Source organism: Brassica oleracea, chromosome C7 (genome assembly GCF_000695525.1).
Source record: "Brassica oleracea var. oleracea cultivar TO1000 chromosome C7, BOL, whole genome shotgun sequence".
NCBI classification, from domain to species: domain Eukaryota; kingdom Viridiplantae; phylum Streptophyta; class Magnoliopsida; order Brassicales; family Brassicaceae; genus Brassica; species Brassica oleracea.
In genome coordinates this window covers 17,211,886-17,221,284 of record NC_027754.1, presented here as the reverse complement: position 1 = coordinate 17,221,284, position 9,399 = coordinate 17,211,886, and the positions used below count along the sequence as shown (strand labels likewise).

Here is a 9,399-nt window from a genome sequence, read left to right as displayed (position 1 = left end):
ACAAGCTCAGCACAGCCAGTCGGGGCAAAGGAAAGAGGAGTCTCGCCGACGTACTTGAACTCCACGCGGTCTTGAAATCTGACCCGACGATCCTCAGTGGCCGAACCGCCTTCAACAATAGTCTGAGGTGCAGCTGGAGGAATCTTCGCAGCAGAAGCAGACGCAGCCGGAGTAGACGACTCATGACGGCGGGCAGTCTTCTTCTTCTTCAGAGAGATGGACGGGGAGTTGTCCGAGTCGATGACTCCCCGAGCTGCAGCATCGAGAGAAGAACCTTTCTCGATAACGGTCTCACAATTCTCGGCGTCGGTCCGGGGGAAACCACAAGAGGAAGAGGAGCGGGAGGAATTGCTCCGCGGTAAAGGGCTTACAGCTGTGAGTACCGCCACCTGGGTTCGAATCCCGGCCACTGGGGAATTAACATTTCGGCTTCGCCAGGGACAGAGGACCGACACGTGGCAACACATGACTAGTCTGGATCACTTCTGTGGGGCCAGGATACCTCTGTATAATTCAAAAAAAAGGAATTGCTCCCCACGAGGAGTCTTCACGCGAGGAGTCGTCCCACTAAGAGTTGTCTCGCTAGGAGTCGCAGAGGATGACTTTTTCGCCTCGCTCAGTTTTTTCTTGATTAATGCACTCAAGTCTGGAAGCTCTTTCATTTCCTTGGCCGCTTTGATGATCTTTTGCTCGGCGCTGGTTGATGATCTTTTGCTCGGCGCTACTGAATATCGAAAACCGCCGCTTGTTACCGGTAATCAAAGGCAGTAGATCAGACCTCCAATCCTCTGAAAAAGATCAGCAAGCTGGTTCAGATAAATCTCGGAACTGACATGAGTTGGAAGAAAACATGTGATCGCAAGAGGAAACTTACTCCTCGAGATTCTGTCAAGCACTCGTCGAATTTTCTCGATGGTGATATCCTTCCAGCTCACTTAGACGCGCGAAACGACTGCACGAGCATCAGAGACGAAATCTTCCGGATAAGAGGCCGTGTCCGGGTGATCAACTGCAAATAAACCAAAAATCGTCAGAAAACAAGGAAAAGAGACAGTCGATGAGCTGACAACAGCGTTCTACCGAGTTTATGATTCCACAAAAATCGTTCTACCGAGTTTATGATTAAAATCGAAAGGAAACGTCGGGCGGCTCCTCGAAGGCAAAACCGTCAGACTTGACGTAAAAGTAGAAACGCTGCCAGTGCGCCGTCCTACACGGATGATCGACGATCACGTTTTAGTTGGGCCTCATCTGGATCGAGAATAAACCATCGCCCATGGACTTCATATAGGTCAACTCCTCGAGTGTCCGAACTCTCATCAAAACGTCGATCTCCGCCGCAGTCACCATCAATGCCACCGAGGTACGGAACGCGCCATTGAAAAATTTACTTATCACCGCGTCACGACGTCTCACATAAGACGTAACGAGTCGAGGAATTGGAAACCAAAGTTTGGTCTCATCCTGAAAGTATGACTCATAGACGCACTGAAATCCCAAAGGAGGGGACCACGGCCTCTGAGATTTAGTTGGGATCAAAAAGGTCACCCCGGTTCCTTCACATTCCCTCAATAAAGCTTTCACGCTACTAGGAGTCGAACGAGTCTCCTCGATATTCTCCCATGATTGTCCCTCTACGAGAGAAGGACGCATCTGCTCAACCGCCAAAGCTGGAAGATCCTCGAAGATTCCCCCCGGATGGTAACAACACGGAACGAAATCGGGGAGGGAAGTCTCTCCGACATCAGCTCCACCCTGACCGTCTCTCGAAATTAATGTTACATTTTCTCTCTCCTCGCGGAGCTGCCGCGCCGAATCAGCAACGAGGACTCGTTGGGATGTGTCCATATTCTCCGTATCCATCATGGCTTCACGATGAATCGTCTCAAAATTGGGCGAGGAATTCGACTCGACGACACGTGCAAGACTCGATTCGGTCGCATTCACCTCGGCTTTCCCTTTCTGGGCCCTAGAAAGTTTACCTCTACCGCCCGACGACATTCGCAGATCTAAGACTACAAAGTTAGAGAGAGAAGCGGAGAGTTAGAGAGAGAAAGTACCTGAGCCGGATGAAGAGTGGAGAAAATGAGAAGGAAGAGGGGTATTTATAGAGAGAGGAGCACATCGCACCCCGAGGCGTCATCATTAGACCTAGATGGGCCTAGAATCGGCCCATTAAGGCGCGTGGAGCTCACCAAACGTCGCGACTTTTCAGCTTCTCGAGGAGAACCGAAATCGGTTCAAATCAAAACCGGAACTAACCACCGGTTTGAATAAAAAAAAATCATCATCAAAATCAAATCAGTCAGATTCTCGAACGCCAGCATACAAAGTCCACTGCACAGTCGAGGAGTCGACTAGATAGTCGAGGAGTCGATTGAAATCACAGATTTGAGATAATTGTCTCGCAAACCCTACTACCAAATTCGCTGAGTCGGCTACGCTACTCACCAGCGAACTGAGGGGACTTACTGTTGGGTATGGACCTAGCCCTCCCAAAAGGCCCGCAAGATAATTACCCAGACACATGATTACAACAAAGAAGATCGGCTCGTCGACTTGAAAGCCGGTACTTAAAAGCCGGTGTTCGGCTCGGCTCCAGACTACTTTTAGTCGATGAGATGATTGACTGAACATCATCGGCTCGCCGACCTGACACAACGGCCCGATGAGTCGGCCCAATTACTCGAGGAGGCCCATCGAGACAAGACGCATTAGGTCAACGAGCGTTCACCTATAAAAAGAGGAGACAAAGCAACAAGGAGGGGATCCGCAAATTACTACACTCACTTTCGGCTAGAATTAGGGTTTTACATCTTACATCTCGCCGATTTGTACGGTCCGACGAATTTGTCTTCGCCAGACTTTTTCCTCTGTTCTCTTCCCCTTTTGTAACTCGGTTTCGACTCACTGATCTAATAAAACACGTCTTTGTCTTGACCCACCGACGAAAACTCGTCTCTTTTCTTTACTAGTTTATTGACAGTCTCAGTTTAAACAAGTTACAATTTAAAAATATTTATAGTTTTATAATTATGAAATGGTGTAACTACCAAATTTTATAAAAAAATTCAGTTTATAAAGAAAGTAGTGAGTATCATGCTATTTAGACGATCCCCAACACTAAGAACACTATCTAATACTTAGAGTAATTTTTTGAGCATATCTCAATTTAGCGAAGGATCAAAATAATAAAAATGTACGAAATAAAGTGAAATGGATTTCTTAATAATTTTTTTTGAAAGATTAATGAAATACTTGTCTTATTTCAGTAATTTATACTATGAATCCGATTGGCGCTAGGGATTTGAAGTCTTTGTGGGATTATAAAATATTTAAAGTTTTTTTCAATTTTTTTTAAAAAATTAATCATCTTAAAGTTTTTAAAGTCATTATAAGTTTTTCTCTGTTTTTTTTGTTGTTTTTCCTAAAGCCAACAGTGACTTTTATAATTTTTTCCTTTTTTTTGGTTTTTGGGAATTTGAGTTCATGTCTATAAAATAACCATCAAATTAAGCATATTACCATAAGAGAACTTAGGCTATGATATTTCTGTAATAATTACCATATTACCGCTCACATACATATTTTTTTCTTCTTACAAATATGTTTTCTCTTTCTATTTATAATTGCTTTTAATGTCTGTTAGAACAATTATTGAATTTATTATTTTACATAAGAAAATAGCTTTTTCTGCACATAATATGTTTTGAAATTTTGAAATCAAACATATATTTTATAAATTTTATATAATATATCATAAACGCGACTTTAAATCTATACTATTACACAAATATATATAGTATAGTCAGATTTTATTTCCAAATGAGACATAATTTTATTGTGTTCTATTCCATTTGGAAACAAATAACATCTCTTTCTTTTTCTTTCTTTTTTTTCTCTCTCCCCCTCCTCTTTATATATAGGACAACAATTTCCTTTTGGATTTTTTTCTTCTTTATGTCCTCCCACTTTTCTTCCTCATTCTCCCTCTTCTTTTTCATTTTCTTCTTTATGATGAGTAATTGTTGTGACTTGATTGTTTCATATTATTCATTTGCAAAATATAGTATAGTACAATATCACACAATGCATTCACAAATAGCGCGGAGAAAAAAAAGTTGGTCTATTTTCATGTCATGTTTTCACATTTATCAATGTATGACTATATTCTTATTTTCATTCCACTATGATTATCCTACAAATTCATCTTTATTTTTTCTATAAACATTTTTTTCCGTTCATAACTATATCTTTTATTTAAGTTTGTAACAATTTTATTAAAACTTAAAATTGACAAATTAATCATTAATTATTTTTTCTTGTTCATTTGAGATCCATAGTGTACTACTTTTATGATCATATATATTTAATTTTCAATAATAGTATAATTATACACTTTGAATAAAATATTATTCAAAACTTTTACAATTTTAACTAGCGATTTGATTTTAATAAAACTTAAACTAATAGTCAAAGTTTCAACAACCAAATTCTCCATGACCATATTTCTAAAACCAATATCTTAATTACACTAACCACTTTTACCCTTACTTTTAATGAAGGGTAAAAAACATTTATAACCTTAGGGTTAACTAATCTAGACTTAGGGCTTAGAGTTGAGGGGTGGCGTAGAGTTGAGGGGTGGGATAGAGTTTTTGGAATGTGAAATTTAAGATTCTCATAAATATATAAATAAATACTTAATTTTTTTTAAATAGTTTCAAAAATAATTTTTCGATTTTCAAAAAGAAATTTTGAGAAAAAAACTCGAAAAAGAAATATTTATGAAAAAGTTCGAATTTGAAAAAATATAATTCGAAACATAATTTTTTTATTATTTATTTAAATAATTATTTATTATAATGTCTCTTTAATGGTGGTAAACATGAATAATGGTACAAAGAAAATGGTAAAAATGAAAATTTCCCCAGAACTTTTGATGTTTCAATAAGTAATTTTTTTTCTTATTTTAAAGTAATTTTTAAATTTATTAAAAATGCATAGATATACAACAGTATTTGTAGTTTATTTTATAATTGTTAAATAAATTTTAATTTATATTTATTGATATTTTTAGATAAAAAGAACTTTCTTAATAATTTTGTATTGACCTAAAACATTATATATTTTGAAACAAAGGAAATACATTTTAATAATTTTTGAACGTTGAATAATTATGTTTTTATGAACTACGAGAAATATTACAGACAATTCTACAAACTGCATCACCTGAGCCGCCTTATGTGATCCACGTTTGACAGTACTCCTGTAGGTTTCTTGTAAGTTTTTTCTCCATTAATCTGTATAATTATGTTTCTGGAGAACTTTTTCCAATATTTTTCTCCATAGAAACTTCCACATACATTTTAATATTTTTAGTTGAATTATTTTGAAATATTAATATTGATATTGTGATGATAAGATATTATTATTTTTTTTACCAATAATGAAAATGATGTTAAGGCTGCATCATAGTTTTTTTGTACAGTGGGCCTTTAGTCTGGGCTAATGGGTTTCAATCTCAATACTCGCGTTTGCGTGTCGTGCACGTTTGTGTGCCTTTTTGACCGAAACATAGATCTTTTTGGGTGTGATTTTTATTAATTGGAATAAAGTGGTGGAAAAATAAAGGTGAAAAAGTGAGGTAAGAAAAAAACAAAATCCAGAGTAAAAGTTTCTCTCTGGTTAATGGTGGAGTAAAGAGTAATAGTTTACTTACTTTTGTTTACTTTTGGCGTTAATGGGCTAAAAATAATTTCACTCGATTGGTTAACAAACGGTGAAACTGAACATAAGTTTCATTTAATATCGCTAAAAGGTATTTTTGGTCACATTTTTTTTGACAGAAACGCCGAACATTTTAAAGCGTTTGTCCCTGATTTCAGAAATCGAAATGACATATATACCATTCACTAAATTTTAAACTACGAAAGACCTTTATCTTTCTTACCAAGACAGAGATATCTCCAGAAAATCTCTTTCCCTACCGTCGTTGAAGGCTTTAACCCAAAGACGACGATTCATCAGTGAGTTTCTTCTCTTACGCAAGTTGTTTATTTGTTCTTTTGGGTTTGCTCATCAGATCTAATCATTTTTGGATTTTGGCATGCGTTTGTTATTTCGACTTTCTTTGATATCAAATCTAGGTTCCCTCTATTGATAGATTCTAGGGTTTATCTTTGTTCGATTTACTTCACTAATCAAATTTGTGGGTTGGCTCAACGATGTTTGAAGCTTTCATCTTACACTGATTAGTACTGGTCTACCTGAATCGATAAGTGAATTAAAGAATAGATCGAAGAAATTGAACTGAAAGAGTTAGCAATTACATAACTACATGTCATTGGTGATTCATGTTGTTACTGAAAATTATCTATGGCTCTTACTTTGCAGGGGTTTGAGTTCTTACATACAACCGCAATGGTTTCATTCCCCGCTACAACTGAGACGATCTCCCTGGCTCTAGAAGCCAACAGCTCGGAGGCTATTCATATACTCGACCAGGTCTTGGAAGACCCTTCTTCATCTCCCGAGGATCTCCGGATCAAGGAGCAAGCCATCACTAACCTCTGTGAACGTCTGACTAAGGAGAAGAGAGGTGAGGATCTCCGGACACTGTTGACCAAGCTGAGACCTTTCTTTTCGCTCATCCCCAAGGCCAAGACCGTGAAAATCGTCAGAGGGATCATCGATGCCATGGCAAAGATACCTTGAACAACTGGTCTCCAGATCACTCTCTGCAAAGAGATGGTGAATGGACGCGAGCTGAGAAGCGTACTTTCCTCAGGCAGAGAGTGGAGGCGAGGTTAGCAGCGCTTTTGATGGAGAACAAGGAGTATGTTGAAGCTTTGGCGCTGTTGAGTACTTTGGTGAAAGAGGTTAGTAGGTTAGATGATCAGGTCCTTTTGGTTGAAATAGACTTGTTGGAGAGTAAGCTTCACTTCTCGTTGAGGAACTTACCCAAGGTGAAAGCTGCTCTCACTACAGCTAGAACGGCTGCAAATGCTATATATTACCCACCGGCTCAACAAAGGACTATAAATTTCCAGAGTGGGATTCTTAACGCTGAAGAGAAGTACTGCAAAACAGGATACAACTACTTCTTTGAAGGCTTTGAGTCCTTCAATGCTCTAGGAAATTCAAGAGCGGTTTTAAGTTTCAAGTACATGTTGTTTTGCAAGATCATGGTTAGCCAAGCTGATGATGTTGTGGGAATAATCTCCTTAATGGTTGGACTCCAGTACGTTGGCCCTGATCTAGATGCCATAAAGGCAGTCGTTGATGCTCACTGAAAGAGGTCTTTGAAACTGTTTGAGAACGCTCTCTATGACTACAAAGCGGAGCAAGAGGATGACCCAGTTATCCACAGGCATCTCTCTTCTCTCTATGACACGCTTCTGGAGCAGAATCTGTGTCGTTTGATCGAGCCTTTCTCACGAGTTGAGATAGCCCACATTGCTGAGCTGATTGAGTTGCCTATCGACCATGTGGAGAAGCTCTCTCAAATGATACTTGATAAGAAATTCGCAGGCACGTTGGATCAAGGAGCTGGATACCTCATCATATTCGAAGATCCAAAGGTGGATGCTATCTACTCGGCTACTCTTGACACCACTGCAAACATGGAGAAGGTTGTTGATAGCCTTTATGTCCGGTCTGCCAAAATCATGGCCTGAATGAGTGATTGAGTTTGTCTTCCATCTTTCTTTTCTTCATTTTCGGGGTTTAGATATCGTTTGACTCAAAGAAACTGATGTTCCTCAATGAAAAGAGTAAAACTGTATGATATGTTCTAATTCGCTGGCTTATGTTTCTTCTGAGATATAGATGCAAGTATGTCTTTAAAACTGTAGAATTTGTTTTCATTTTTGGTTACTACAAGTTTCTTTTTATTAACCTCACAAAGTCATAAATTACAAGTCTAACTCAATTCATTAATTTGTTTCAGCTGTACAATTATAAAATAAAAATATTACAGTGTAAGCCAGTTTTAAGTTTTTAATAACACTATAAAGCAATTCTTGCTACTAGGGTACTTTTCTGTAATCAAACTCATTTTATATATATACACTAACTAAATAAGTTAACTAAATACTGTTATTTTCTTTTAATAGTCAAAAAGAAACTATGGTCACAACCACTTTTTTTAAGCGTTAGGCTCTCTCTCTCTCTCTTTCTCTCTCTCTCTCTCTTTCTCTCTCTCTCTCTGCTTCTGCAAAAAAAAAAAAACAGACAAAAATGTTAACAGTTACAACATAGCTTGACTTCTTAGGAATTAAGAAGAATCAGACCAACAACGCTCCAAAGCAAAGTTTTCTCTTTTTCAAAGTTTTATTCTTGTTTTCTCTTATCCTGAACCATTTGGTTTTAATTTCCAATAAAGAAATGCAAAGTGCTATTTCAAAGATAGATCTGAAGATTTTCAAGTCACTTTTAGTTTCTGATGCTAACCGTTTTGAATCCACCGTCGAAGCTCCGTCGCCATCTTCTTCATCATCTTAACCTTTGCATTTCTTCCGCTTCAATTGAGCTCCTCTGTAAATCTCAGCCATCGTCGAAACTATCATAAGAGAGAGAAAGCTTAAGCAACAATGATAAACCCCTTTAAAAAAAACAATGGTAAATCTCTCTGATGCGAAGTGATTGAGTCACGATCTCGAACGCGTGTAACCCTAACCACAATAGCTTCTTTGCATGAGCCGCTACACTCGCCTGTCAAGCTCCAATCACAGAGAGAAAGCTCAAGCAACAATGGTCAAATCTAACGTATTTGCACATTTAGTCCTTGGGTATTTAGGTTTAATTTGATTTTGTCCCAAACTCTCTGATTTCAAATATATCCTATCTAATTGACCCCCATACTTCAAAATATCCAATCTAGCCCCTATTTTGATGGAGAACTTTGGCGTTTTTCATTTCCAGTCCCTCATATTTTCCATCCTTTCGTTTTTGACCCTAAAAGTTCCAGATTTACATTTTTAATCCTCTAATGAACATACAAATGATATATACACACCTATATTAAACCTAAAATGATCTAAATAAACTCCAAAAATATACTCACTAAAATCATAATATATCATAACTTGTGAAATGTATAAATGAGTTTGTGTACTTGTGTTTTTTTTGGAAGTTCATGTGTACACATATATTATATTGTCCACGTGTACACAAGTATCACAAAAAAAACACAAGTATACAAACTCATTTATGCATTTCACAAGTTATGATATATGATGATTTTAGTGAGTATATTTTTGGAGTTTATTTAGATCATTTTAGGTTTAATATAGGTGTGTATATATCATTTGTATGTTCATTCGAGGATTAAAAATGTAAATCTGGAACTTTTAGGGTCAAAAACGAAAGGATGGAAAATATGAGGGACTGGAAATG

General features: G+C 37.5%; 1 pseudogene; it reads left to right on the top strand.

Annotated features, from left to right (window-relative positions):
* The first annotated feature begins 5,874 nt into the window (after positions 1–5,874).
* LOC106303890 lies at positions 5,875–7,874 on the top strand (annotated as a pseudogene).
* The last annotated feature ends 1,525 nt before the right edge of the window (positions 7,875–9,399 follow it).